Genomic DNA, 26514 nt, shown 5'->3' with positions numbered 1-26514 from the left:
TTTTACTTTCCAAGTATTCAATAAAATTTGCATTTGGCAAAAGTACTTCGTGCCGGATTTGAACCAGCAACCTAAGGATGCCTCTTTTACCACTACAGTCCTTCGCTCTACCAACTGAGCTAGCGAAGGTTTGGAAAATCATTTTCTAGCAAGCTCAATACGAGCTTCCACTTCAACCGTCGACATGCAAACATCTCTTGCAATTCGTGCAAAATACTACAAATTTGGCTTGTGAGGCTCCCGAATTGAGTAAAAGCACATCAGTTCCCAATTAAAAAAATTACCCCCTCCGCAGTCTCCCGCATGTTACTGACCACCATACTAAGGAAGAAAAGTTGAAAGGCGGCGCCTCACTGGCCATCTCCTCAGAGTATTCAGCAGTGTTGGGCCTTGACAATATTTTAATATCTTGGATGGTGTATAGTGTTCTCTCATTTCCCTTGAGAAATCAAGATTGTCAAGGACATTCTGCTGTTTTGTCAGTCCATAGCAAGAGATGGGGATCCAAAACACCTCACAGGAAACCAATGATGATTGGTGTTGGACAGAAACATTACGTGGCCAGAGCCTCAAAGCAAAAGGCATCTATTTTCAGTGATGAAATATAATATAATTATAAATTGTCTGTTATTTTATTTTCCAAGTATTTTACTTTCCAAATATTCAATAAAATTTGCATTTGGCCAAAGTCCTTCGAGCCGGATTTGAACCTGCGACCTAAGGATGCCTGTTTTACCACTAGCGTCCTTCACTCTACCAACTGAGCTATCGAAGGCTTGGCAAATCATTCTCTAGCAAGCTCAATACGATCTTCAACTTCAACCGTCGACATGCAAACATATCTTGCAATTCGTGCAAAATACTACAAATTTGGCTTGTGAGGTTCCCGAATTGAGTAAAAGCACATCAGTTCCCAATTAAAAAAATGACCCCCTCCGCAGTCTCCCGCATGTTACTGACCACCATACTAAGGGGGAAAAGTTGAAAGGCGGCGCCTCACAGGCCATCTCCTCAGAGTATTCAGCCATGTTGGGCCTTGACAATATTTTAATATCTTGGATGGTGTATAGTGTTCTCTCATTTCCCTTGGTAAATCAAGATTGTCAAGGGGATTCTGCTGTTTTGCCAGTTCATAGCAAAAGATGGGGATCCAAAATACCACACAGGAAACCAATGAAGATTGGTGTCGGACAGAAAAATAACGTGGCCACAGCCTCAAAGCAAAAGGCATCTATTTTAAGTGATGAAATATAATATAATTATAAATTGTCTGTTATTTTATTTTCCAAGTATTTTACTTTCCAAGTATTCAATAAAATTTGCATTTGGCAAAAGTCCTTTGAGCCGGATTTGAACCAGCGACCTAAGGATGCCTGTTTCACCACTACAGTCTTCCGCTCTACCAACTGAGCTATCAAAGGCTTGGCAAATCATTCTCTAGCAAGCTCAATACGATCTTCAACTTCAACCGTCGACATGCAAACATCTCTTGCAATTCATGCAAAATACTACAAATTTGGCTTGTGAGGTTCACGAATTGAGTAAAAGCACATCAGTTCCCATTTAAAAAAATTACCCCCTCTGCAGTCTCCCGCATGTTACTGACCACCATACTAAGGGGGAAAAATTGAAAGGCGGCGCCTCACAGGCCATCTCCTCAGAGTATTCAGCCATGTTGGGCCTTGAAAATATTTTAATATCTTGGATGGTGTATAGTGTTCTCTCATTTTCCTTGAGAAATCAAGATTGTCAAGGAGATTGTGCTGTTTTGCCAGTTCATAGCAAGAGCTGGGGATTCAAAACACCTCACAGGAAACCAATGAAGATTAGTGTTGGACAGAAACATAACGTGGCCAGAGCCTCAAAGCAAAAGGCATCTATTTTCAGTGATGAAATATAATATAATTATAAATTGTCTGTTATTTTATTTTCCAAGTATTTTACTTTCCAAGTATTCAATAAAATTTGCATTTGGCAAAAGTCCTTCGAGCTGGATTTGAACCAGCGACCTAAGTATGCCTGTTTTACCACTACAGTCCTCCGCTCTACCAACTGAGCTATCGAAGGCTTGGCAAATCATTTTCTAGCAAGCTCAATACGATCTTCAACTTCAACCGTCGACATGCAAACATTTCTTGCAATTCATGCAAAATACTACAAATTTGGCTTGTGAGGTTCACGAATTGAGTAAAAGCACATCAGTTCCCATTTAAAAAAATTACCCCCTCCGCAGTCTCCCGCATGTTACTGACCACCATACTAAGGAAGAAAAGTTGAAAGGCGGCGCCTCACAGGCCATCTCCTCAGAGTATTCAGCAGTGTTGGGCCTTGAAAATATTTTAATATCTTGAATGGTGTATAGTGTTCTCTCATTTCCCTTGAGAAATCAAGATTGTCAAGGAGATTCTGCTGTTTTGCAAGTTCATAGCAAGAGATGGGGATCCAAAACACCTCACAGGAAACCAATGAAGATTGGTGTTGGACAGAAACATAACGTGGCCAGAGCCTCAAAGCAAAAGGCATCTATTTTCAGTGATGAAATATAATATAATTATAAATTGTCTGTTATTTTATTTTCCAAGTATTTTACTTTCCAAGTATTCAATAAAATTTGCATTTGGCAAAAGTCCTTCGAGCTGGATTTGAACCAGCGATGTAAGGATGCCTGTTTCACCACTACAGTCCTCTGCTCTACCAACTGAGCTATCGAAGGCTTGGAAAATCAGTCTCTAGCAAGCTCAATACGAGCTTCCACTTCAACCGTCGACATGTGAACATCTCTTGCAATTCGTGCAAAATACTACAAATTTGGCTTGTGAGGTTCACGAATTGAATAAAAGCACATCAGTTCCCAATTTAAAAAATGACCCCCTCCGCAGTCTCCCGCATGTTACTGACCACCATGCTAAGGGGGAAAAGTTGAAAGGTGGCGCCTCACAGGCCATCTCCTCAGAGTATTCAGCCGTGTTGGGCCTTGACAATATTTTAATATCTTGGATGGTGTATAGTGTTCTCTCATTTCCCTTGAGAAATCAAGATTGTCAAGGGGATTCTGCTGTTTTGTCAGTTCATAGCAAGAGATGGGGATCCAAAACACCTCACAGGAAACCAACGAAGATGGGTGTCGGACAGAAAAATAACATGGCCACAGCCTCAAAGCAAAAGGCATCTATTTTCAGTGATGAAATATAATATGATTATAAATTGTCTGTTATTTTATTTTCCACGTATTTTACTTTCCAAGTATTCAATAAAATTTGCATTTGGCAAAAGTCCTTCAAGCCGGATTTGAACCAGCGACCTAAGGATGTACCAACTGAGCTATCAAAGGTTTGGCAAATCGTTCTCTAGCAAGCTCAATACGAGCTTCCACTTCAACCATCCACATGCAAACATCTCTTGCAATTTGTGCAAAATACTACAAATTTGGCTTGTGAGGTTCCCGAATTGAGTAAAAGCACATCAGTTCCCAATTAAAAAAATGACCCCCTCCGCAGTCTTTTGCATGTTACTGACCTCCATACTAAGGAAGAAAAGTTGAAAGGCGGCGCCTCACAGGCCATCTCCTCAGAGTATTCAGCAGTGTTGGGCCTTGACAATATTTTAATATCTTGGATGGTGTATAGTGTTCTCTCATTTCCCTTGAGAAATCAAGACTGTCAAGGAGATTCTGCTGTTTTGTCAGTTCATAGCAAGAGATGGGGATCCAAAACACCTCACAGGAAACCAATGAAGATTGGTGTTGGACAGAAACATAACGTGGCCAGAGCCTCAAAGCAAAAGGCATCTATTTTCAGTCATGAAATATAATATAATTATAAATTGTCTGTTATTTTACTTTTCAAGTATTTTACTTTCCAAGTATTCAATAAAATTTGCATTTGGCAAAAGTCCTTTGAGCTGGATTTGAACCAGCGATGTAAGGAAGCCTGTTTCACCACTACAGTCCTCTGCTCTACCAACTGAGCTATCGAAAGCTTGGCAAATTAGCAAGCTCAATACGAGCTTCCACTTCAACCGTCGACATGTGAACATCTCTTGCAATTCGTGCAAAATACTACAAATTTGGCTTGTGAGGTTCACGAATTGAGTAAAAGCACATCAGTTCCCAATTTAAAAAATGACCCCCTCCGCAGTCTCCCGCATGTTACTGACCACCATGCTAAGGGGGAAAAGTTGAAAGGCGGCGCCTCACAGGCCATCTCCTCAGAGTATTCAGCCGTGTTGGGCCTTGACAATATTTTAATATCTTGGATGGTGTATAGTGTTCTCTCATTTCCCTTGAGAAATCAAGATTGTCAAGGGGATTCTGCTGTTTTGTCAGTTCATAGCAATAGATGGGGATCCAAAACACCTCACAGGAAACCAACGAAGATGGGTGTCGGACAGAAAAATTACATGGCCACAGCCTCAAAGCAAAAGGCATCTATTTTCAGTGATGAAATATAATATAATTATAAATTGTCTGTTATTTTATTTTCCAAGTATTTTACTTTCCAAGTATTCAATAAAATTTGCATTTGGCAAAAGTCCTTCAAGCCGGATTTGAACCAGCGACCTAAGGATGTACCAACTGAGCTATCAAAGGTTTGGCAAATCGTTCTCTAGCAAGCTCAATACGAGCTTCCACTTCAACCGTCGACATGTAAACATCTCTTGCAAATCGTGCAAAATACTACAAATTTGGCTTGTGAGGTTCACGAATTGAGTAAAAGCACATCAGTTCCCAATTAAAAAAATGACCCCCTCCGCAGTCTCCCGCATGTTACTGACCACCATACTAAGGAGGAAAACTTGAAAGGCGGCGCCTCACAGGCCATCTCCTCAGAGTATTCAGCAGTGTTGGGCCTTGACAATATTTTAATATCTTGGATGGTGTATAGTGTTCTCTCATCTCCCTTGAGAAATCAAGATTGTCAAGGAGATTCTGCTGTTTTGCCAGTTCATAGCAAGAGATGGGGATCCAAAACACCTCACAGGAAACCAATGAAGATTGGTGTTGGACAGAAACATAACGTGGCCAGAGCCTCAAAGAAAAAGGCATCTATTTTCAGTGATGAAATATAATATAATTATAAATGGTCTGTTATTTTATTTTCCAAGTATTTTACTTTCCAAGTATTCAATAAAATTTGCATTTGGCAAAAGTCCTTCGAGCCGGATTTGAACCAGCGACCTAAGGATGCCTGTTTTACCACTACAGTCCTCCGCTCTACCAACTGAGCTATCGAAGGCTTGGCAAATCATACTCTAGCAAGCTCAATACGATCTTCCACTTCAACCGTCGACATGCAAACATCTCTTGCAATTCGTGCAAAATACTACAAATTTGGCTTGTGAGGTTCCCAAATTGAGTAAAAGCACATCAGTTCCCAATTAAAAAAATGGACCCCCTCCGCAGTCTCCCGCATGTTACTGACCACCATACTAAGGGGGAAAAGTTGAAAGGCGGCGCCTCACAGGCCATCTCCTCAGAGTATTCAGCCATGTTGGGCCTTGACAATATTTTAATATCTTGGATGGTGTATAGTGTTCTCTCATTTCCCTTGAGAAATCAAGATTGTCAAGGGGATTCTGCTGTTTTGCCAGTTCATAGCAAGAGATGGGGATCCAAAATACCACACAGGAAACCAATGAAGATTGGTGTCGGACAGAAAAATAACGTGGCCACAGCCTCACAGCCAAAGGCATCTATTTTCAGTGATGAAATATAATATAATTATAAATGTTCTGTTATTTTACTTTCCAAGTATTTTACTTTCCAATTATTAAATAAAATGTGCATTTGGCGAAAGTCCTTCGAGCTGGATTTGAACCAGCAATGTAAGGATGCCTGTTTCACCACTACAGTCTTCCACGCTACCAACTGAGCTATCAAAGGCTTCGCAAATTTTTCTCTAGCAAGCTCAATAGGAGCTTCCACTTCAACCGTCAACATGTAAACATCTCTTGCAATTCGTGCAAAATACTACAAATTTGGCTTGTGAGGTTCCCGAGGCGGCGCCTCACAGGCCATCTCCTCAGAGTATTCAGCCATGTTGGGCCTTGAAAATATTTTAATATCTTGGATGGTGTATAGTGTTCTCTCATTTCCCTTCAGAAATCAAGATTGTCAAGGGGATTCTGCTGTTTTGTCAGTTCATAGCAAGAGATGGGGATCCAAAACACCTCACAGGAAACCAACAAAGATGGGTGTCGGACAGAAAAATAACATGGCCACAGCCTCAAACCAAAAGGCACTATTTTCAGTGATGAAATATAATATAATTATAAATTGTCTGTTATTTTATTTTCCAGGAATTTTACTTTCCAAGTATTCAATAAAATTTGCATTTGGCAAAAGTCCTTCGAGCCGGATTTGAACCAGCAACCTAAGGATGCCTGTTTCACCACTACAGTCCTCTGCTCTACCAACTGAGTTATCGGAGGCTTGGCAAATCATTCTCTAGCAAGCTCAATACGATCTTCCACTTCAACCGTCGACATGCAAACATCTCTTGCAATTCGTACAAAATACTACAAATTTGGCTTGTGAGGTTCCCGAATTGAGTAAAAGCACATCAGTTCGCCAATTAAAAAAATGACCCCCTCTGCATTCTCCCGCATGTTACTGACCACCATACTAAGGAGGAAAAATTGAAAGGCGGCGCCTCACAGGCCATCTCCTCAGAGTATTCAGCAGTGTTGGGCCTTGACAATATTTTAATATCTTGGATGGTGTATAGTGTTCTCTCATTTTCCTTGAGAAATCAAGATTGTCAAGGAGATTGTGCTGTTTTGCCAGTTCATAGCAAGAGATGGGGATCCAAAACACCTCACAGGAAACCAATGAAGATTAGTGTTGGACAGAAACATAACGTGGCCAGAGCCTCAAAGCAAAAGGCATCTATTTTCAGTCATGAAATATAATATAATTATAAATTGTCTGTTATTTTATTTTCCAAGTATTTTACTTTCCAAGTATTCAATAAAATTTGCATTTGGCAAAAGTCCTTCGAGCTGGATTTGAACCAGCGACCTAAGGATGCCTGTTTTACCACTACAGTCCTCCGCTCTACCAACTGAGCTATCGAAGGCTTGGCAAATCATTTTCTAGCAAGCTCAATACGATCTTCCACTTCAACCGTCGACATGCAAACATCTCTTGCAATTCATGCAAAATACTACAAATTTGGCTTGTGAGGTTCACGAATTGAGTAAAAGCACATCAGTTCCCATTTAAAAAAATTACCCCCTCCGCAGTCTCCCGCATGTTACTGACCACCATACTAAGGAAGAAAAGTTGAAAGGCGGCGCCTCACAGGCCATCTCCTCAGAGTATTCAGCAGTGTTGGGCCTTGACAATATTTTAATATCTTGGATGGTGTATAGTGTTCTCTCATTTCCCTTGAGAAATCAAGATTGTCAAGGAGATTCTGCTGTTTTGCCAGTTCATAGCAAGAGATGGGGATCCAAAACACCTCACAGGAAACCAATGATGATTGGTGTTGGACAGAAACATAACGTGGCCAGAGCCTCAAAGCAAAAGGCATCTATTTTCAGTGATGAAATATAATATAATTATAAATTGTCTGTTATTTTATTTTCCAAGTATTTTACTTTCCAAGTATTCAATAAAATTTGCATTTGGCGAAAGTACTTCGTGCCGGATTTGAACCAGCAACCTAAGGATGCCTCTTTTACCACTACAGTCCTTCGCTCTACCAACTGAGCTAGCGAAGGTTTGGAAAATCATTTTCTAGCAAGCTCAATACGAGCTTCCACTTCAACCGTCGACATGCAAACATCTCTTGCAATTCGTGCAAAATACTACAAATTTGGCTTGTGAGGCTCCCGAATTGAGTAAAAGCACATCAGTTCCCAATTAAAAAAATTACCCCCTCCGCAGTCTCCCGCATGTTACTGACCACCATACTAAGGAAGAAAAGTTGAAAGGCGGCGCCTCACTGGCCATCTCCTCAGAGTATTCAGCAGTGTTGGGCCTTGACAATATTTTAATATCTTGGATGGTGTATAGTGTTCTCTCATTTCCCTTGAGAAATCAAGATTGTCAAGGACATTCTGCTGTTTTGTCAGTCCATAGCAAGAGATGGGGATCCAAAACACCTCACAGGAAACCAATGATGATTGGTGTTGGACAGAAACATTACGTGGCCAGAGCCTCAAAGCAAAAGGCATCTATTTTCAGTGATGAAATATAATATAATTATAAATTGTCTGTTATTTTATTTTCCAAGTATTTTACTTTCCAAATATTCAATAAAATTTGCATTTGGCCAAAGTCCTTCGAGCCGGATTTGAACCTGCGACCTAAGGATGCCTGTTTTACCACTAGCGTCCTCCACTCTACCAACTGAGCTATCGAAGGCTTGGCAAATCATTCTCTAGCAAGCTCAATACGATCTTCAACTTCAACCGTCGACATGCAAACATATCTTGCAATTCGTGCAAAATACTACAAATTTGGCTTGTGAGGTTCCCGAATTGAGTAAAAGCACATCAGTTCCCAATTAAAAAAATGACCCCCTCCGCAGTCTCCCGCATGTTACTGACCACCATACTAAGGGGGAAAAGATGAAAGGCGGCGCCTCACAGGCCATCTCCTCAGAGTATTCAGCCATGTTGGGCCTTGACAATATTTTAATATCTTGGATGGTGTATAGTGTTCTCTCATTTCCCTTGGTAAATCAAGATTGTCAAGGGGATTCTGCTGTTTTGCCAGTTCATAGCAAAAGATGGGGATCCAAAATACCACACAGGAAACCAATGAAGATTGGTGTCGGACAGAAAAATAACGTGGCCACAGCCTCAAAGCAAAAGGCATCTATTTTAAGTGATGAAATATAATATAATTATAAATTGTCTGTTATTTTATTTTCCAAGTATTTTACTTTCCAAGTATTCAATAAAATTTGCATTTGGCAAAAGTCCTTTGAGCCGGATTTGAACCAGCGACCTAAGGATGCCTGTTTCACCACTACAGTCTTCCGCTCTACCAACTGAGCTATCAAAGGCTTGGCAAATCATTCTCTAGCAAGCTCAATACGATCTTCAACTTCAACCGTCGACATGCAAACATCTCTTGCAATTCATGCAAAATACTACAAATTTGGCTTGTGAGGTTCACGAATTGAGTAAAAGCACATCAGTTCCCATTTAAAAAAATTACCCCCTCTGCAGTCTCCCGCATGTTACTGACCACCATACTAAGGGGGAAAAATTGAAAGGCGGCGCCTCACAGGCCATCTCCTCAGAGTATTCAGCCATGTTGGGCCTTGAAAATATTTTAATATCTTGGATGGTGTATAGTGTTCTCTCATTTTCCTTGAGAAATCAAGATTGTCAAGGAGATTGTGCTGTTTTGCCAGTTCATAGCAAGAGCTGGGGATCCAAAACACCTCACAGGAAACCAATGAAGATTAGTGTTGGACAGAAACATAACGTGGCCAGAGCCTCAAAGCAAAAGGCATCTATTTTCAGTGATGAAATATAATATAATTATAAATTGTCTGTTATTTTATTTTCCAAGTATTTTACTTTCCAAGTATTCAATAAAATTTGCATTTGGCAAAAGTCCTTCGAGCTGGATTTGAACCAGCGACCTAAGTATGCCTGTTTTACCACTACAGTCCTCCGCTCTACCAACTGAGCTATCGAAGGCTTGGCAAATCATTTTCTAGCAAGCTCAATACGATCTTCCACTTCAACCGTCGACATGCAAACATCTCTTGCAATTCATGCAAAATACTACAAATTTGGCTTGTGAGGTTCACGAATTGAGTAAAAGCACATCAGTTCCCATTTAAAAAAATTACCCCCTCCGCAGTCTCCCGCATGTTACTGACCACCATACTAAGGAAGAAAAGTTGAAATGCGGCGCCTCACAGGCCATCTCCTCAGAGTATTCAGCAGTGTTGGGCCTTGAAAATATTTTAATATCTTGAATGGTGTATAGTGTTCTCTCATTTCCCTTGAGAAATCAAGATTGTCAAGGAGATTCTGCTGTTTTGCAAGTTCATAGCAAGAGATGGGGATCCAAAACACCTCACAGGAAACCAATGAAGATTGGTGTTGGACAGAAACATAACGTGGCCAGAGCCTCAAAGCAAAAGGCATCTATTTTCAGTGATGAAATATAATATAATTATAAATTGTCTGTTATTTTATTTTCCAAGTATTTTACTTTCCAAGTATTCAATAAAATTTGCATTTGGCAAAAGTCCTTCGAGCTGGATTTGAACCAGCGATGTAAGGATGCCTGTTTCACCACTACAGTCCTCTGCTCTACCAACTGAGCTATCGAAGGCTTGGAAAATCAGTCTCTAGCAAGCTCAATACGAGCTTCCACTTCAACCGTCGACATGTGAACATCTCTTGCAATTCGTGCAAAATACTACAAATTTGGCTTGTGAGGTTCACGAATTGAATAAAAGCACATCAGTTCCCAATTTAAAAAATGACCCCCTCCGCAGTCTCCCGCATGTTACTGACCACCATGCTAAGGGGGAAAAGTTGAAAGGTGGCGCCTCACAGGCCATCTCCTCAGAGTATTCAGCCGTGTTGGGCCTTGACAATATTTTAATATCTTGGATGGTGTATAGTGTTCTCTCATTTCCCTTGAGAAATCAAGATTGTCAAGGGGATTCTGCTGTTTTGTCAGTTCATAGCAAGAGATGGGGATCCAAAACACCTCACAGGAAACCAACGAAGATGGGTGTCGGACAGAAAAATAACATGGCCACAGCCTCAAAGCAAAAGGCATCTATTTTCAGTGATGAAATATAATATGATTATAAATTGTCTGTTATTTTATTTTCCACGTATTTTACTTTCCAAGTATTCAATAAAATTTGCATTTGGCAAAAGTCCTTCAAGCCGGATTTGAACCAGCGACCTAAGGATGTACCAACTGAGCTATCAAAGGTTTGGCAAATCGTTCTCTAGCAAGCTCAATACGAGCTTCCACTTCAACCATCCACATGCAAACATCTCTTGCAATTTGTGCAAAATACTACAAATTTGGCTTGTGAGGTTCCCGAATTGAGTAAAAGCACATCAGTTCCCAATTAAAAAAATGACCCCCTCCGCAGTCTTTTGCATGTTACTGACCTCCATACTAAGGAAGAAAAGTTGAAAGGCGGCGCCTCACAGGCCATCTCCTCAGAGTATTCAGCAGTGTTGGGCCTTGACAATATTTTAATATCTTGGATGGTGTATAGTGTTCTCTCATTTCCCTTGAGAAATCAAGACTGTCAAGGAGATTCTGCTGTTTTGTCAGTTCATAGCAAGAGATGGGGATCCAAAACACCTCACAGGAAACCAATGAAGATTGGTGTTGGACAGAAACATAACGTGGCCAGAGCCTCAAAGCAAAAGGCATCTATTTTCAGTCATGAAATATAATATAATTATAAATTGTCTGTTATTTTACTTTTCAAGTATTTTACTTTCCAAGTATTCAATAAAATTTGCATTTGGCAAAAGTCCTTTGAGCTGGATTTGAACCAGCGATGTAAGGAAGCCTGTTTCACCACTACAGTCCTCTGCTCTACCAACTGAGCTATCGAAAGCTTGGCAAATTAGCAAGCTCAATACGAGCTTCCACTTCAACCGTCGACATGTGAACATCTCTTGCAATTCGTGCAAAATACTACAAATTTGGCTTGTGAGGTTCACGAATTGAGTAAAAGCACATCAGTTCCCAATTTAAAAAATGACCCCCTCCGCAGTCTCCCGCATGTTACTGACCACCATGCTAAGGGGGAAAAGTTGAAAGGCGGCGCCTCACAGGCCATCTCCTCAGAGTATTCAGCCGTGTTGGGCCTTGACAATATTTTAATATCTTGGATGGTGTATAGTGTTCTCTCATTTCCCTTGAGAAATCAAGATTGTCAAGGGGATTCTGCTGTTTTGTCAGTTCATAGCAATAGATGGGGATCCAAAACACCTCACAGGAAACCAACGAAGATGGGTGTCGGACAGAAAAATTACATGGCCACAGCCTCAAAGCAAAAGGCATCTATTTTCAGTGATGAAATATAATATAATTATAAATTGTCTGTTATTTTATTTTCCAAGTATTTTACTTTCCAAGTATTCAATAAAATTTGCATTTGGCAAAAGTCCTTCAAGCCGGATTTGAACCAGCGACCTAAGGATGTACCAACTGAGCTATCAAAGGTTTGGCAAATCGTTCTCTAGCAAGCTCAATACGAGCTTCCACTTCAACCGTCGACATGTAAACATCTCTTGCAAATCGTGCAAAATACTACAAATTTGGCTTGTGAGGTTCACGAATTGAGTAAAAGCACATCAGTTCCCAATTAAAAAAATGACCCCCTCCGCAGTCTCCCGCATGTTACTGACCACCATACTAAGGAGGAAAATTTGAAAGGCGGCGCCTCACAGGCCATCTCCTCAGAGTATTCAGCAGTGTTGGGCCTTGACAATATTTTAATATCTTGGATGGTGTATAGTGTTCTCTCATCTCCCTTGAGAAATCAAGATTGTCAAGGAGATTCTGCTGTTTTGCCAGTTCATAGCAAGAGATGGGGATCCAAAACACCTCACAGGAAACCAATGAAGATTGGTGTTGGACAGAAACATAACGTGGCCAGAGCCTCAAAGAAAAAGGCATCTATTTTCAGTGATGAAATATAATATAATTATAAATGGTCTGTTATTTTATTTTCCAAGTATTTTACTTTCCAAGTATTCAATAAAATTTGCATTTGGCAAAAGTCCTTCGAGCCGGATTTGAACCAGCGACCTAAGGATGCCTGTTTTACCACTACAGTCCTCCGCTCTACCAACTGAGCTATCGAAGGCTTGGCAAATCATACTCTAGCAAGCTCAATACGATCTTCCACTTCAACCGTCGACATGCAAACATCTCTTGCAATTCGTGCAAAATACTACAAATTTGGCTTGTGAGGTTCCCAAATTGAGTAAAAGCACATCAGTTCCCAATTAAAAAAATTGACCCCCTCCGCAGTCTCCCGCATGTTACTGACCACCATACTAAGGGGGAAAAGTTGAAAGGCGGCGCCTCACAGGCCATCTCCTCAGAGTATTCAGCCATGTTGGGCCTTGACAATATTTTAATATCTTGGATGGTGTATAGTGTTCTCTCATTTCCCTTGAGAAATCAAGATTGTCAAGGGGATTCTGCTGTTTTGCCAGTTCATAGCAAGAGATGGGGATCCAAAATACCACACAGGAAACCAATGAAGATTGGTGTCGGACAGAAAAATAATGTGGCCACAGCCTCACAGCCAAAGGCATCTATTTTCAGTGATGAAATATAATATAATTATAAATGTTCTGTTATTTTACTTTCCAAGTATTTTACTTTCCAATTATTAAATAAAATGTGCATTTGGCGAAAGTCCTTCGAGCTGGATTTGAACCAGCAATGTAAGGATGCCTGTTTCACCACTACAGTCTTCCACGCTACCAACTGAGCTATCAAAGGCTTCGCAAATTTTTCTCTAGCAAGCTCAATAGGAGCTTCCACTTCAACCGTCAACATGTAAACATCTCTTGCAATTCGTGCAAAATACTACAAATTTGGTTTGTGAGGTTCCCGAGGCGGCGCCTCACAGGCCATCTCCTCAGAGTATTCAGCCATGTTGGGCCTTGAAAATATTTTAATATCTTGGATGGTGTATAGTGTTCTCTCATTTCCCTTCAGAAATCAAGATTGTCAAGGGGATTCTGCTGTTTTGTCAGTTCATAGCAAGAGATGGGGATCCAAAACACCTCACAGGAAACCAACAAAGATGGGTGTCGGACAGAAAAATAACATGGCCACAGCCTCAAACCAAAAGGCACTATTTTCAGTGATGAAATATAATATAATTATAAATTGTCTGTTATTTCATTTTCCAGGAATTTTACTTTCCAAGTATTCAATAAAATTTGCATTTGGCAAAAGTCCTTCGAGCCGGATTTGAACCAGCAACCTAAGGATGCCTGTTTCACCACTACAGTCCTCTGCTCTACCAACTGAGTTATCGGAGGCTTGGCAAATCATTCTCTAGCAAGCTCAATACGATCTTCCACTTCAACCGTCGACATGCAAACATCTCTTGCAATTCGTACAAAATACTACAAATTTGGCTTGTGAGGTTCCCGAATTGAGTAAAAGCACATCAGTTCGCCAATTAAAAAAATGACCCCCTCTGCATTCTCCCGCATGTTACTGACCACCATACTAAGGAGGAAAAATTGAAAGGCGGCGCCTCACAGGCCATCTCCTCAGAGTATTCAGCAGTGTTGGGCCTTGACAATATTTTAATATCTTGGATGGTGTATAGTGTTCTCTCATTTTCCTTGAGAAATCAAGATTGTCAAGGAGATTGTGCTGTTTTGCCAGTTCATAGCAAGAGATGGGGATCCAAAACACCTCACAGGAAACCAATGAAGATTAGTGTTGGACAGAAACATAACGTGGCCAGAGCCTCAAAGCAAAAGGCATCTATTTTCAGTCATGAAATATAATATAATTATAAATTGTCTATTATTTTATTTTCCAAGTATTTTACTTTCCAAGTATTCAATAAAATTTGCATTTGGCAAAAGTCCTTCGAGCTGGATTTGAACCAGCGACCTAAGGATGCCTGTTTTACCACTACAGTCCTCCGCTCTACCAACTGAGCTATCGAAAGGCTTGGCAAATCATTTTCTAGCAAGCTCAATACGATCTTCCACTTCAACCGTCGACATGCAAACATCTCTTGCAATTCATGCAAAATACTACAAATTTGGCTTGTGAGGTTCACGAATTGAGTAAAAGCACATCAGTTCCCATTTAAAAAAATTACCCCCTCCGCAGTCTCCCGCATGTTACTGACCACCATACTAAGGAAGAAAAGTTCAAAGGCGGCGCCTCACAGGCCATCTCCTCAGAGTATTCAGCAGTGTTGGGCCTTGAAAATATTTTAATATCTTGGATGGTGTATAGTGTTCTCTCATTTCCCTTGAGAAATCAAGATTGTCAAGGGGATTCTGCTGTTTTGTCAGTTCATAGCAAGAGATGGGGATCCAAAACACCTCACAGGAAACCAACGAAGATGGGTGTCGGACAGAAAAATAACATGGCCACAGCCTCAAAGCAAAAGGCATCTATTTTCAGTGATGAAATATAATATGATTATAAATTGTCTGTTATTTTATTTTCCAAGTATTTTACTTTCCAAGTATTCAATAAAATTTGCATTTGGCAAAAGTCCTTCAAGCCGGATTTGAACCAGCGACCTAAGGATGTACCAACTGAGCTATCAAAGGTTTGGCAAATCGTTCTCTAGCAAGCTCAATACGAGCTTCCACTTCAACCATCGACATGCAAACATCTCTTGCAATTCGTGCAAAATACTACAAATTTGGCTTGTGAGGTTCCCGAATTGAGTAAAAGCACATCAGTTCCCAATTAAAAAAAATGACCCCCTCCGCAGTCTTCTGCATGTTACTGACCTCCATACTAAGGAAGAAAAGTTGAAAGGCAGCGCCTCACAGGCCATCTACTCAGAGTATTCAGCAGTGTTGGGCCTTGACAATATTTTAATATCTTGGATGGTGTATAGTGTTCTCTCATTTCCCTTGAGAAATCAAGACTGTCAAGGAGATTCTGCTGTTTTGTCAGTTCATAGCAAGAGATGGGGATCCAAAACACCTCACAGGAAACCAATGAAGATTGGTGTTGGACAGAAACATAACGTGGCCAGAGCCTCAAAGCAAAAGGCATCTATTTTCAGTCATGAAATATAATATAATTATAAATTGTCTGTTATTTTACTTTCCAAGTATTTTACTTTCCAAGTATTCAATAAAATTTGCATTTGGCAAAAGTCCTTTGAGCTGGATTTGAACCAGCGATGTAAGGATGCCTGTTTCACCACTACAGTCCTCTGCTCTACCAACTGAGCTATCGAAGGCTTGGCAAATTAGCAAGCTCAATACGAGCTTCCACTTCAACCGTCGACATGTGAACATCTCTTGCAATTCGTGCAAAATACTACAAATTTGGCTTGTGAGGTTCACGAATTGAGTAAAAGCACATCAGTTCCCAATTTAAAAAATGACCCCCTCCGCAGTCTCCCGCATGTTACTGACCACCATGCTAAGCGGGAAAAGTTGAAAGGCGGCGCCTCACAGGCCATCTCCTCAGAGTATTCAGCCGTGTTGGGCCTTGACAATATTTTAATATCTTGGATGGTGTATAGTGTTCTCTCATTTGCCTTGAGAAATCAAGATTGTCAAGGGGATTCTGCTGTTTTGTCAGTTCATAGCAAGAGATGGGGATCCAAAACACCTCACAGGAAACCAACGAAGATGGGTGTCGGACAGAAAAATAACATGGCCACAGCCTCAAAGCAAAAGGCATCTATTTTCAGTGATGAAATATAATATAATTATAAATTGTCTGTTATTTTATTTTCCAAGTATTTTACTTTCCAAGTATTCAATAAAATTTGCATTTGGCAAAAGTCCTTCAAGCCGGATTTGAACCAGCGACCTAAGGATGTACCAACTGAGCCATCAAAGGTTTGGCAAATCGTTCTCTAGCAAGCTCAATACGAGCTTCCACTTCAACCGTCGACATGTAAACATCTCTTGCAAATCGTGCAAAATACTACAAATTTGGCTTGTGAGGTTCACGAATTGAGTAAAAGCACATCAGTTCCCAATTAAAAAAATGACCCCCTCCGCAGTCTCCCGCATGTTACTGACCACCATACTAAGGAGGAAAACTTGAAAGGCGGCGCCTCACAGGCCATCTCCTCAGAGTATTCAGCAGTGTTGGGCCTTGACAATATTTTAATATCTTGGATGGTGTATAGTGTTCTCTCATCTCCCTTGGGAAATCAAGATTGTCAAGGAGATTCTGCTGTTTTGCCAGTTCATAGCAAGAGATGGGGATCCAAAACACCTCACAGGAAACCAATGAAGATTGATGTTGGACAGAAACATAACGTGGCCAGAGCCTCAAAGAAAAAGGCATCTATTTTCAGTGATGAAATATAATATAATTATAAATTGTCTGTTATTTTATTTTCCAAGTATTTTACTTTCCAAGTATTCAATAAAATTTGCATTTGGCAAAAGTCCTTCGAGCCGGATTTGAACCAGCGACCTAAGGATGCCTGTTTTACCACTACAGTGCTCCCTAAGGATGCCTGTTTTACCACTACAGTCCTCCGCTCTACCAACTGAGCTATCGAAGGCTTGGCAAATCATGCTCTAGCAAGCTCAATACGATCTTCCACTTCAACCGTCGACATGCAAACATCTCTTGCAATTCGTGCAAAATACTACAAATTTGGCTTGTGAGGTTCCCGAATTGAGTAAAAGCACATCAGTTCCCAATTAAAAAAATTGACCCCCTCCGCAGTCTCCCGCATGTTACTGACCACCATACTAAGGGGGAAAAGTTGAAAGGCGGCGCCTCACAGGCCATCTCCTCAGAGTATTCAGCCATGTTGGGCCTTGACAATATTTTAATATCTTGGATGGTGTATAGTGTTCTCTCATTTCCCTTGAGAAATCAAGATTGTCAAGGGGATTCTGCTGTTTTGCCAGTTCATAGCAAGAGATGGGGATCCAAAATACCACACAGGAAACCAATGAAGATTGGTGTCGGACAGAAAAATAACGTGGCCACAGCCTCACAGCCAAAGGCATCTATTTTCAGTGATGAAATATAATATAATTATAAATGTTCTGTTATTTTACTTTCCAAGTATTTTACTTTCCAATTATTAAATAAAATGTGCATTTGGCGAAAGTCCTTCGAGCTGGATTTGAACCAGCAATGTAAGGATGCCTGTTTCACCACTACAGTCTACCACGCTACCAACTGAGCTATCAAAGGCTTCGCAAATTTTTCTCTAGCAAGCTCAATTCGAGCTTCCACTTCAACCGTCGACATGTAAACATCTCTTGCAATTCGTGCAAAATACTACAAATTTGGCTTGTGAGGTTCCCGAGGCGGCGCCTCACAGGCCATCTCCTCAGAGTATTCAGCCATGTTGGGCCTTGAAAATATTTAATATCTTGGATGGTGTATAGTGTTCTCTCATTTCCCTTCAGAAATCAAGATTGTCAAGGGGATTCTGCTGTTTTGTCAGTTCATAGCAAGAGATGGGGATCCAAAACACCTCACAGGAAACCAACAAAGATGGGTGTCGGACAGAAAAATAACATGGCCACAGCCTCAAACCAAAAGGCACTATTTTCAGTGATGAAATATATAATTATAAATTGTCTGTTATTTTATTTTCCAAGAATTTTACTTTCCAAGTATTCAATAAAATTTGCATTTGGCAAAAGTCCTTCGAGGCGGATTTGAACCAGCAACCTAAGGATGCCTGTTTCACCACTACAGTCCTCTGCTCTACCAACTGAGTTACCGGAGGCTTGGCAAATCATTCTCTAGCAAGCTCAATACGATTTTCCACTTCAACCGTCGACATGCAAACATCTCTTGCAATTCGTGCAAAATACTACAAATTTGGCTTGTGAGGTTCCCGAGGCGGCGCCTCACAGGCCATCTCCTCAGAGTATTCAGCCATGTTGGGCCTTGAAAATATTTAATATCTTGGATGGTGTATAGTGTTCTCTCATTTCCCTTCAGAAATCAAGATTGTCAAGGGGAATCTGCTGTTTTGTCAGTTCATAGCAAGAGATGGGGATCCAAAACACCTCACAGGAAACCAACAAAGATGGGTGTCGGACAGAAAAATAACATGGCCACAGCCTCAAACCAAAAGGCACTATTTTCAGTGATGAAATATATAATTATAAATTGTCTGTTATTTTATTTTCCAAGAATTTTACTTTCCAAGTATTCAATAAAATTTGCATTTGGCAAAAGTCCTTCGAGGCGGATTTGAACCAGCAACCTAAGGATGCCTGTTTCACCACTACAGTCCTCTGCTCTACCAACTGAGTTATCGGAGGCTTGGCAAATCATTCTCTAGCAAGCTCAATACGATTTTCCACTTCAACCGTCGACATGCAAACATCTCTTGCAATTCGTACAAAATACTACAAATTTGGCTTGTGAGGTTCCCGAATTGAGTAAAAGCACATCAGTTCCCAATTAAAAAAATGACCCCCTCTGCATTCTCCCGCATGTTACTGACCACCATACTAAGGAGGAAAAATTGAAAGGCGGCGCCTCACAGGCCATCTCCTCAGAGTATTCAGCAGTGTTGGGCCTTGAAAATATTTTAATATCTTGGATGGTGTATAGTGTTCTCTCATTTCCCTTGAGAAATCAAGATTGTCAAGGAGATTCTGCTGTTTTGCCAGTTCATAGCAAGAGATGGGGATCCAAAACACCTCACAGGAAACCAATGAAGATTGGTGTTGGACAGAAACATAACGCGGCCAGAGCCTCAAAGCAAAAGGCATCTATTTTCAGTGATGAAATATAATATGATTATAAATTGTCTGTTATTTTATTTTCCAAGTATTTTACTTTCCAAGTATTCAATAAAATTTGCATTTGGCAAAAGTCCTTCAAGCCGGATTTGAACCAGCGACCTAAGGATGTACCAACTGAGCTATCAAAGGTTTGGCAAATCGTTCTCTAGCAAGCTCAATACGAGCTTCCACTTCAACCATCGACATGCAAACATCTCTTGCAATTCGTGCAAAATACTACAAATTTGGCTTGTGAGGTTCCCGAATTGAGTAAAAGCACATCAGTTCCCAATTAAAAAAAATGACCCCCTCCGCAGTCTTCTGCATGTTACTGACCTCCATACTAAGGAAGAAAAGTTGAAAGGCAGCGCCTCACAGGCCATCTACTCAGAGTATTCAGCAGTGTTGGGCCTTGACAATATTTTAATATCTTGGATGGTGTATAGTGTTCTCTCATTTCCCTTGAGAAATCAAGACTGTCAAGGAGATTCTGCTGTTTTGTCAGTTCATAGCAAGAGATGGGGATCCAAAACACCTCACAGGAAACCAATGAAGATTGGTGTTGGACAGAAACATAACGTGGCCAGAGCCTCAAAGCAAAAGGCATCTATTTTCAGTCATGAAATATAATATAATTATAAATTGTCTGTTATTTTACTTTCCAAGTATTTTACTTTCCAAGTATTCAATAAAATTTGCATTTGGCAAAAGTCCTTTGAGCTGGATTTGAACCAGCGATGTAAGGATGCCTGTTTCACCACTACAGTCCTCTGCTCTACCAACTGAGCTATCGAAGGCTTGGCAAATTAGCAAGCTCAATACGAGCTTCCACTTCAACCGTCGACATGTGAACATCTCTTGCAATTCGTGCAAAATACTACAAATTTGGCTTGTGAGGTTCACGAATTGAGTAAAAGCACATCAGTTCCCAATTTAAAAAATGACCCCCTCCGCAGTCTCCCGCATGTTACTGACCACCATGCTAAGCGGGAAAAGTTGAAAGGCGGCGCCTCACAGGCCATCTCCTCAGAGTATTCAGCCGTGTTGGGCCTTGACAATATTTTAATATCTTGGATGGTGTATAGTGTTCTCTCATTTCCCTTGAGAAATCAAGATTGTCAAGGGGATTCTGCTGTTTTGTCAGTTCATAGCAAGAGATGGGGATCCAAAACACCTCACAGGAAACCAACGAAGATGGGTGTCGGACAGAAAAATAACATGGCCACAGCCTCAAAGCAAAAGGCATCTATTTTCAGTGATGAAATATAATATAATTATAAATTGTCTGTTATTTTATTTTCCAAGTATTTTACTTTCCAAGTATTCAATAAAATTTGCATTTGGCAAAAGTCCTTCAAGCCGGATTTGAACCAGCGACCTAAAGATGTACCAACTGAGCCATCAAAGGTTTGGCAAATCGTTCTCTAGCAAGCTCAATACGAGCTTCCACTTCAACCGTCGACATGTAAACATCTCTTGCAAATCGTGCAAAATACTACAAATTTGGCTTGTGAGGTTCACGAATTGAGTAAAAGCACATCAGTTCCCAATTAAAAAAATGACCCCCTCCGCAGTCTCCCGCATGTTACTGACCACCATACTAAGGAGGAAAACTTGAAAGGCGGCGCCTCACAGGCCATCTCCTCAGAGTATTCAGCAGTGTTGGGCCTTGACAATATTTTAATATCTTGGATGGTGTATAGTGTTCTCTCATCTCCCTTGGGAAATCAAGATTGTCAAGGAGATTCTGCTGTTTTGCCAGTTCATAGCAAGAGATGGGGATCCAAAACACCTCACAGGAAACCAATGAAGATTGGTGTTGGACAGAAACATAACGTGGCCAGAGCCTCAAAGAAAAAGGCATCTATTTTCAGTGATGAAATATAATATAATTATAAATTGTCTGTTATTTTATTTTCCAAGTATTTTACTTTCCAAGTATTCAATAAAATTTGCATTTGGCAAAAGTCCTTCGAGCCGGATTTGAACCAGCGACCTAAGGATGCCTGTTTTACCACTACAGTCCTCCCTAAGGATGCCTGTTTTACCACTACAGTCCTCCGCTCTACCAACTGAGCTATCGAAGGCTTGGCAAATCATACTCTAGCAAGCTCAATACGATCTTCCACTTCAACCGTCGACATGCAAACATCTCTTGCAATTCGTGCAAAATACTACAAATTTGGCTTGTGAGGTTCCCGAATTGAGTAAAAGCACATCAGTTCCCAATTAAAAAAATTGACCCCCTCCGCAGTCTCCCGCATGTTACTGACCACCATACTAAGGGGGAAAAGTTGAAAGGCGGCGCCTCACAGGCCATCTCCTCAGAGTATTCAGCCATGTTGGGCCTTGACAATATTTTAATATCTTGGATGGTGTATAGTGTTCTCTCATTTCCCTTGAGAAATCAAGATTGTCAAGGGGATTCTGCTGTTTTGCCAGTTCATAGCAAGAGATGGGGATCCAAAATACCACACAGGAAACCAATGAAGATTGGTGTCGGACAGAAAAATAACGTGGCCACAGCCTCACAGCCAAAGGCATCTATTTTCAGTGATGAAATATAATATAATTATAAATGTTCTGTTATTTTACTTTCCAAGTATTTTACTTTCCAATTATTAAATAAAATGTGCATTTGGCGAAAGTCCTTCGAGCTGGATTTGAACCAGCAATGTAAGGATGCCTGTTTCACCACTACAGTCTACCACGCTACCAACTGAGCTATCAAAGGCTTCACAAATTTTTCTCTAGCAAGCTCAATTCGAGCTTCCACTTCAACCGTCGACATGTAAACATCTCTTGCAATTCGTGCAAAATACTACAAATTTGGCTTGTGAGGTTCCCGAGGCGGCGCCTCACAGGCCATCTCCTCAGAGTATTCAGCCATGTTGGGCCTTGAAAATATTTAATATCTTGGATGGTGTATAGTGTTCTCTCATTTCCCTTCAGAAATCAAGATTGTCAAGGGGATTCTGCTGTTTTGTCAGTTCATAGCAAGAGATGGGGATCCAAAACACCTCACAGGAAACCAACAAAGATGGGTGTCGGACAGAAAAATAACATGGCCACAGCCTCAAACCAAAAGGCACTATTTTCAGTGATGAAATATATAATTATAAATTGTCTGTTATTTTATTTTCCAAGAATTTTACTTTCCAAGTATTCAATAAAATTTGCATTTGGCAAAAGTCCTTCGAGGCGGATTTGAACCAGCAACCTAAGGATGCCTGTTTCACCACTACAGTCCTCTGCTCTACCAACTGAGTTACCGGAGGCTTGGCAAATCATTCTCTAGCAAGCTCAATACGATTTTCCACTTCAACCGTCGACATGCAAACATCTCTTGCAATTCGTGCAAAATACTACAAATTTGGCTTGTGAGGTTCCCGAGGCGGCGCCTCACAGGCCATCTCCTCAGAGTATTCAGCCATGTTGGGCCTTGAAAATATTTAATATCTTGGATGGTGTATAGTGTTCTCTCATTTCCCTTCAGAAATCAAGATTGTCAAGGGGAATCTGCTGTTTTGTCAGTTCATAGCAAGAGATGGGGATCCAAAACACCTCACAGGAAACCAACAAAGATGGGTGTCGGACAGAAAAATAACATGGCCACAGCCTCAAACCAAAAGGCACTATTTTCAGTGATGAAATATATAATTATAAATTGTCTGTTATTTTATTTTCCAAGAATTTTACTTTCCAAGTATTCAATAAAATTTGCATTTGGCAAAAGTCCTTCGAGGCGGATTTGAACCAGCAACCTAAGGATGCCTGTTTCACCACTACAGTCCTCTGCTCTACCAACTGAGTTATCGGAGGCTTGGCAAATCATTCTCTAGCAAGCTCAATACGATTTTCCACTTCAACCGTCGACATGCAAACATCTCTTGCAATTCGTACAAAATACTACAAATTTGGCTTGTGAGGTTCCCGAATTGAGTAAAAGCACATCAGTTCCCAATTAAAAAAATGACCCCCTCTGCATTCTCCCGCATGTTACTGACCACCATACTAAGGAGGAAAAATTGAAAGGCGGCGCCTCACAGGCCATCTCCTCAGAGTATTCAGCAGTGTTGGGCCTTGACAATATTTTAATATCTTGGATTGTGTATAGTGTTCTCTCATTTCCCTTGAGAAATCAAGATTGTCAAGGAGATTCTGCTGTTTTGCCAGTTCATAGCAAGAGATGGGGATCCAAAACACCTCACAGGAAACCAATGAAGATTGGTGTTGGACAGAAACATAACGCGGCCAGAGCCTCAAAGCAAAAGGCATCTATTTTCAGTGATGAAATATAATATAATTATAAATTGTCTGTTATTTTATTTTCCATGTATTTTACTTTCCAAGTATTCAATAAAATTTGCATTTGGCAAAAGTCCTTCGAGCTGGATTTGAACCAGCGATGTAAGGATGCCTGTTGCACCACTACAGTCCTCTGCTCTACCAACTGAGCTATCGAAGGCTTGGCAAACTGTTCTCTAGCAAGCTCAATACGAGCTTCCACTTCAACCGTCGACATGTGAACATCTCTTGCAATTCGTGCAAAATACTACAAATTTGGCTTGTGAGGTTCACGAATTGAGTAAAAGCACATCAGTTCCCAATTTAAAAAATGACCCCCTCCGCAGTCTCCCGCATGTTACTGACCACCATGCTAAGGGGGAAAAGTTGAAAGGCGGCGCCTCACAGGCCATCTCCTCAGAGTATTCAGCCGTGTTGGGCCTTGACAATATTTTAATATCTTGGATGGTGTATAGTGTTCTCTCATTTCCCTTGAGAAATCAAGATTGTCAAGGGGATTCTGCTGTTTTGTCAGTTCATAGCAAGAGATGGGGATCCAAAACACCTCACAGGAAACCAACGAAGATGGGTGTCGGACAGAAAAATAACATGGCCATAGCCTCAAAGCAAAAGGCATCTATTTTCAGTGATGAAATATAATATAATTATAAATTGTCTGTTATTTTATTTTCCAAGTATTTTACTTTCCAAGTATTCAATAAAATTTGCATTTGGCAAAAGTCCTTCGAGCCAGATTTGAACCAGCAACCTAAGGATGCCTGTTTTACCATTACAGTCCTTCGCTTTACCAACTGAGCTATCGAAGGTTTGGAAAATCTTTTTCTAGCAAGCTCAATACGAGCTTCCACTTCAACCGTCGACATGCAAACATCTCTTGCAATTCGTGCAAAATACTACAAATTTGGCTTGTGAGGTTCCCGAATTGAGTAAAAGCAGATCAGTTCTCAATTAAAAAAATGACCCCCTCCGCAGTCTCCCGCATGTTACTGACCACCATACTAAGGAAGAAAAGTTGAAAGGCGGCGCCTCACAGGCCATCTCCTCAGAGTATTCAGCAGTGTTGGGCCTTGACAATATTTTAATATCTTGGATGGTGTATAGTGTTCTCTCATTTCCCTTGAGAAATCAAGATTGTCAAGGAGATTCTGCTGTTTTGCCAGTTCATAGCAAGAGATGGGGATCCAAAACACCTCACAGGAAACCAATGAAGATTGGTGTTGGACAGAAACATAACGTGGCCAGAGCCTCAAAGCAAAAGGCATCTATTTTCAGTGATGAAATATAATATAATTATAAATTGTCTGTTATTTTATTTTCCAAGTATTTTACTTTCCAAGTATTGAATAAAATTTGCATTTGGCAAAAGTCCTTCGTGCCGGATTTGAAACAGCAACCTAAGGATGCCTGTTTTACCACTACAGTCCTTCGCTTTACCAACTGAGCTATCGAAGGTTTGGAAAATCTTTTTCTAGCAAGCCCAATACGAGCTTCCACTTCAACCGTCGACATGCAAACATCTCTTGCAATTCGTGCAAAATACTACAAATTTGGCTTGTGAGGTTCCCGAATTGAGTAAAAGCACATCAGTTCCCAATTAAAAAAATGACCCCCTCCGCAGTCTCCAGCATGTTACTGGCCACCATACTAAGGAGGAAAAGTTGAAAGGCGGCGCCTCACAGGCCATCTCCTCAGAGTATTCAGCAGTGTTGGGCCTTGACAATATTTTAATATCTTGGATGGTGTATAGTGTTCTCTCATTTCCATTGAAAAATCAAGATTGTCAAGGAGATTCTGCTGTTTTGCCAGTTCATAGCAAGAGATGGGGATCCAAAACACCTCACAGGAAACCAATGAAGATTGGTGTTGGACAGAAACATAACGTGGCCAGAGCCTCAAAGCAAAAGGCATCTATTTTCAGTTATGAAATATAATATAATTATAAATTGTCTGTTATTTTACTTTCCAAGTATTTTACTTTCTAAGTATTCAATAAAATTTGCATTTGGCAAAAATCCTTCGAGCCAGATTTGAACCAGCGACCTAAGGATGCCTGTTTTACTACCAACTGAGCTATCAAAGGTTTGGCAAATCTTTCTCTAGCAAGCTCAATACGAGCTTCCACTTCACCCGTCGACATGTAAACATCTCTTGCAATTCGTGCAAAATACTACAAATTTGGCTCGTGAGGTTGACGAATTGAGTAAAAGAACATCAGTTCCCAATTAAAAAAATGACCCCCTCCGCAGTCTCCCGCATGTTACTGACCACCATACTAAGGGGGAAAAGTTGAAAGCCGGCGCCTCACAGGCCATCTCCTCAGAGTATTCAGCCGTGTTGGGCCTTGACAATATTTTAATATCTTGGATGGTGTATAGTGTTCTCTCATTTCCCTTGAGAAATCAAGATTGTCAAGGGGATTCTGCTGTTTTGCCAGTTCATAGCAAGAGATGGGGATCCAAAATAGCACACAGGAAACCAATGAAGATTGGTGTCGGACAGAAAAATAACGTGGCCACAGCCTCAAAGCAAAAGGCATCTATTTTCAGTGATGAAATATAATATAATTATAAATTGTCTGTTATTTTACTTTCCAAGTATTTTACTTTCCAAGTATTCAATAAAATTTGCATTTGGCAAAAGTCCTTTGAGCTGGATTTGAACCAGCGATGTAAGGATGCCTGTTTCACCACTACAGTCCTCTGCTCTACCAACAGAGCTATCGAAGGCTTGGCAAATTAGCAAGCTCAATACGAGCTTCCACTTCAACCGTCGACATGT

General features: G+C 40.7%; 5 non-coding genes across 5 annotated transcripts; all 5 read right to left on the bottom strand.

The window, feature by feature from the left end:
• Positions 1-5148: 5148 nt before the first annotated feature.
• On the bottom strand, positions 5149-5234 carry TRNAY-GUA (transfer RNA tyrosine (anticodon GUA)). The gene is given in 2 exon segments: positions 5149-5184; positions 5198-5234. It is a non-coding gene; the product is annotated as a tRNA-Tyr (tRNA).
• A 1756-nt stretch (positions 5235-6990) lies between these two features.
• Positions 6991-7076, bottom strand: TRNAY-GUA (transfer RNA tyrosine (anticodon GUA)). Its single transcript is given in 2 exon segments — positions 6991-7026; positions 7040-7076. It is a non-coding gene; the product is annotated as a tRNA-Tyr (tRNA).
• A 5665-nt stretch (positions 7077-12741) lies between these two features.
• On the bottom strand, positions 12742-12827 carry TRNAY-GUA (transfer RNA tyrosine (anticodon GUA)). Its single transcript is given in 2 exon segments — positions 12742-12777; positions 12791-12827. It is a non-coding gene; the product is annotated as a tRNA-Tyr (tRNA).
• Positions 12828-17106: 4279 nt separating this feature from the next.
• TRNAY-GUA (transfer RNA tyrosine (anticodon GUA)) lies at positions 17107-17225 on the bottom strand. The gene is made up of 2 exons: positions 17189-17225; positions 17107-17142 (listed from the first exon to the last, which is right to left on the bottom strand). It is a non-coding gene; the product is annotated as a tRNA-Tyr (tRNA).
• A 4171-nt stretch (positions 17226-21396) lies between these two features.
• Positions 21397-21515, bottom strand: TRNAY-GUA (transfer RNA tyrosine (anticodon GUA)). The gene is made up of 2 exons: positions 21479-21515; positions 21397-21432 (listed from the first exon to the last, which is right to left on the bottom strand). It is a non-coding gene; the product is annotated as a tRNA-Tyr (tRNA).
• Positions 21516-26514: the final 4999 nt, after the last annotated feature.

The sequence above is a fragment of the Ambystoma mexicanum genome, chromosome 1p (assembly GCF_040938575.1).
Source record: "Ambystoma mexicanum isolate Mex_15411 chromosome 1p, UKY_AmexF1_1, whole genome shotgun sequence".
NCBI classification, from domain to species: domain Eukaryota; kingdom Metazoa; phylum Chordata; class Amphibia; order Caudata; family Ambystomatidae; genus Ambystoma; species Ambystoma mexicanum.
This window is presented reverse-complemented; position numbering and strand designations above follow the sequence as displayed.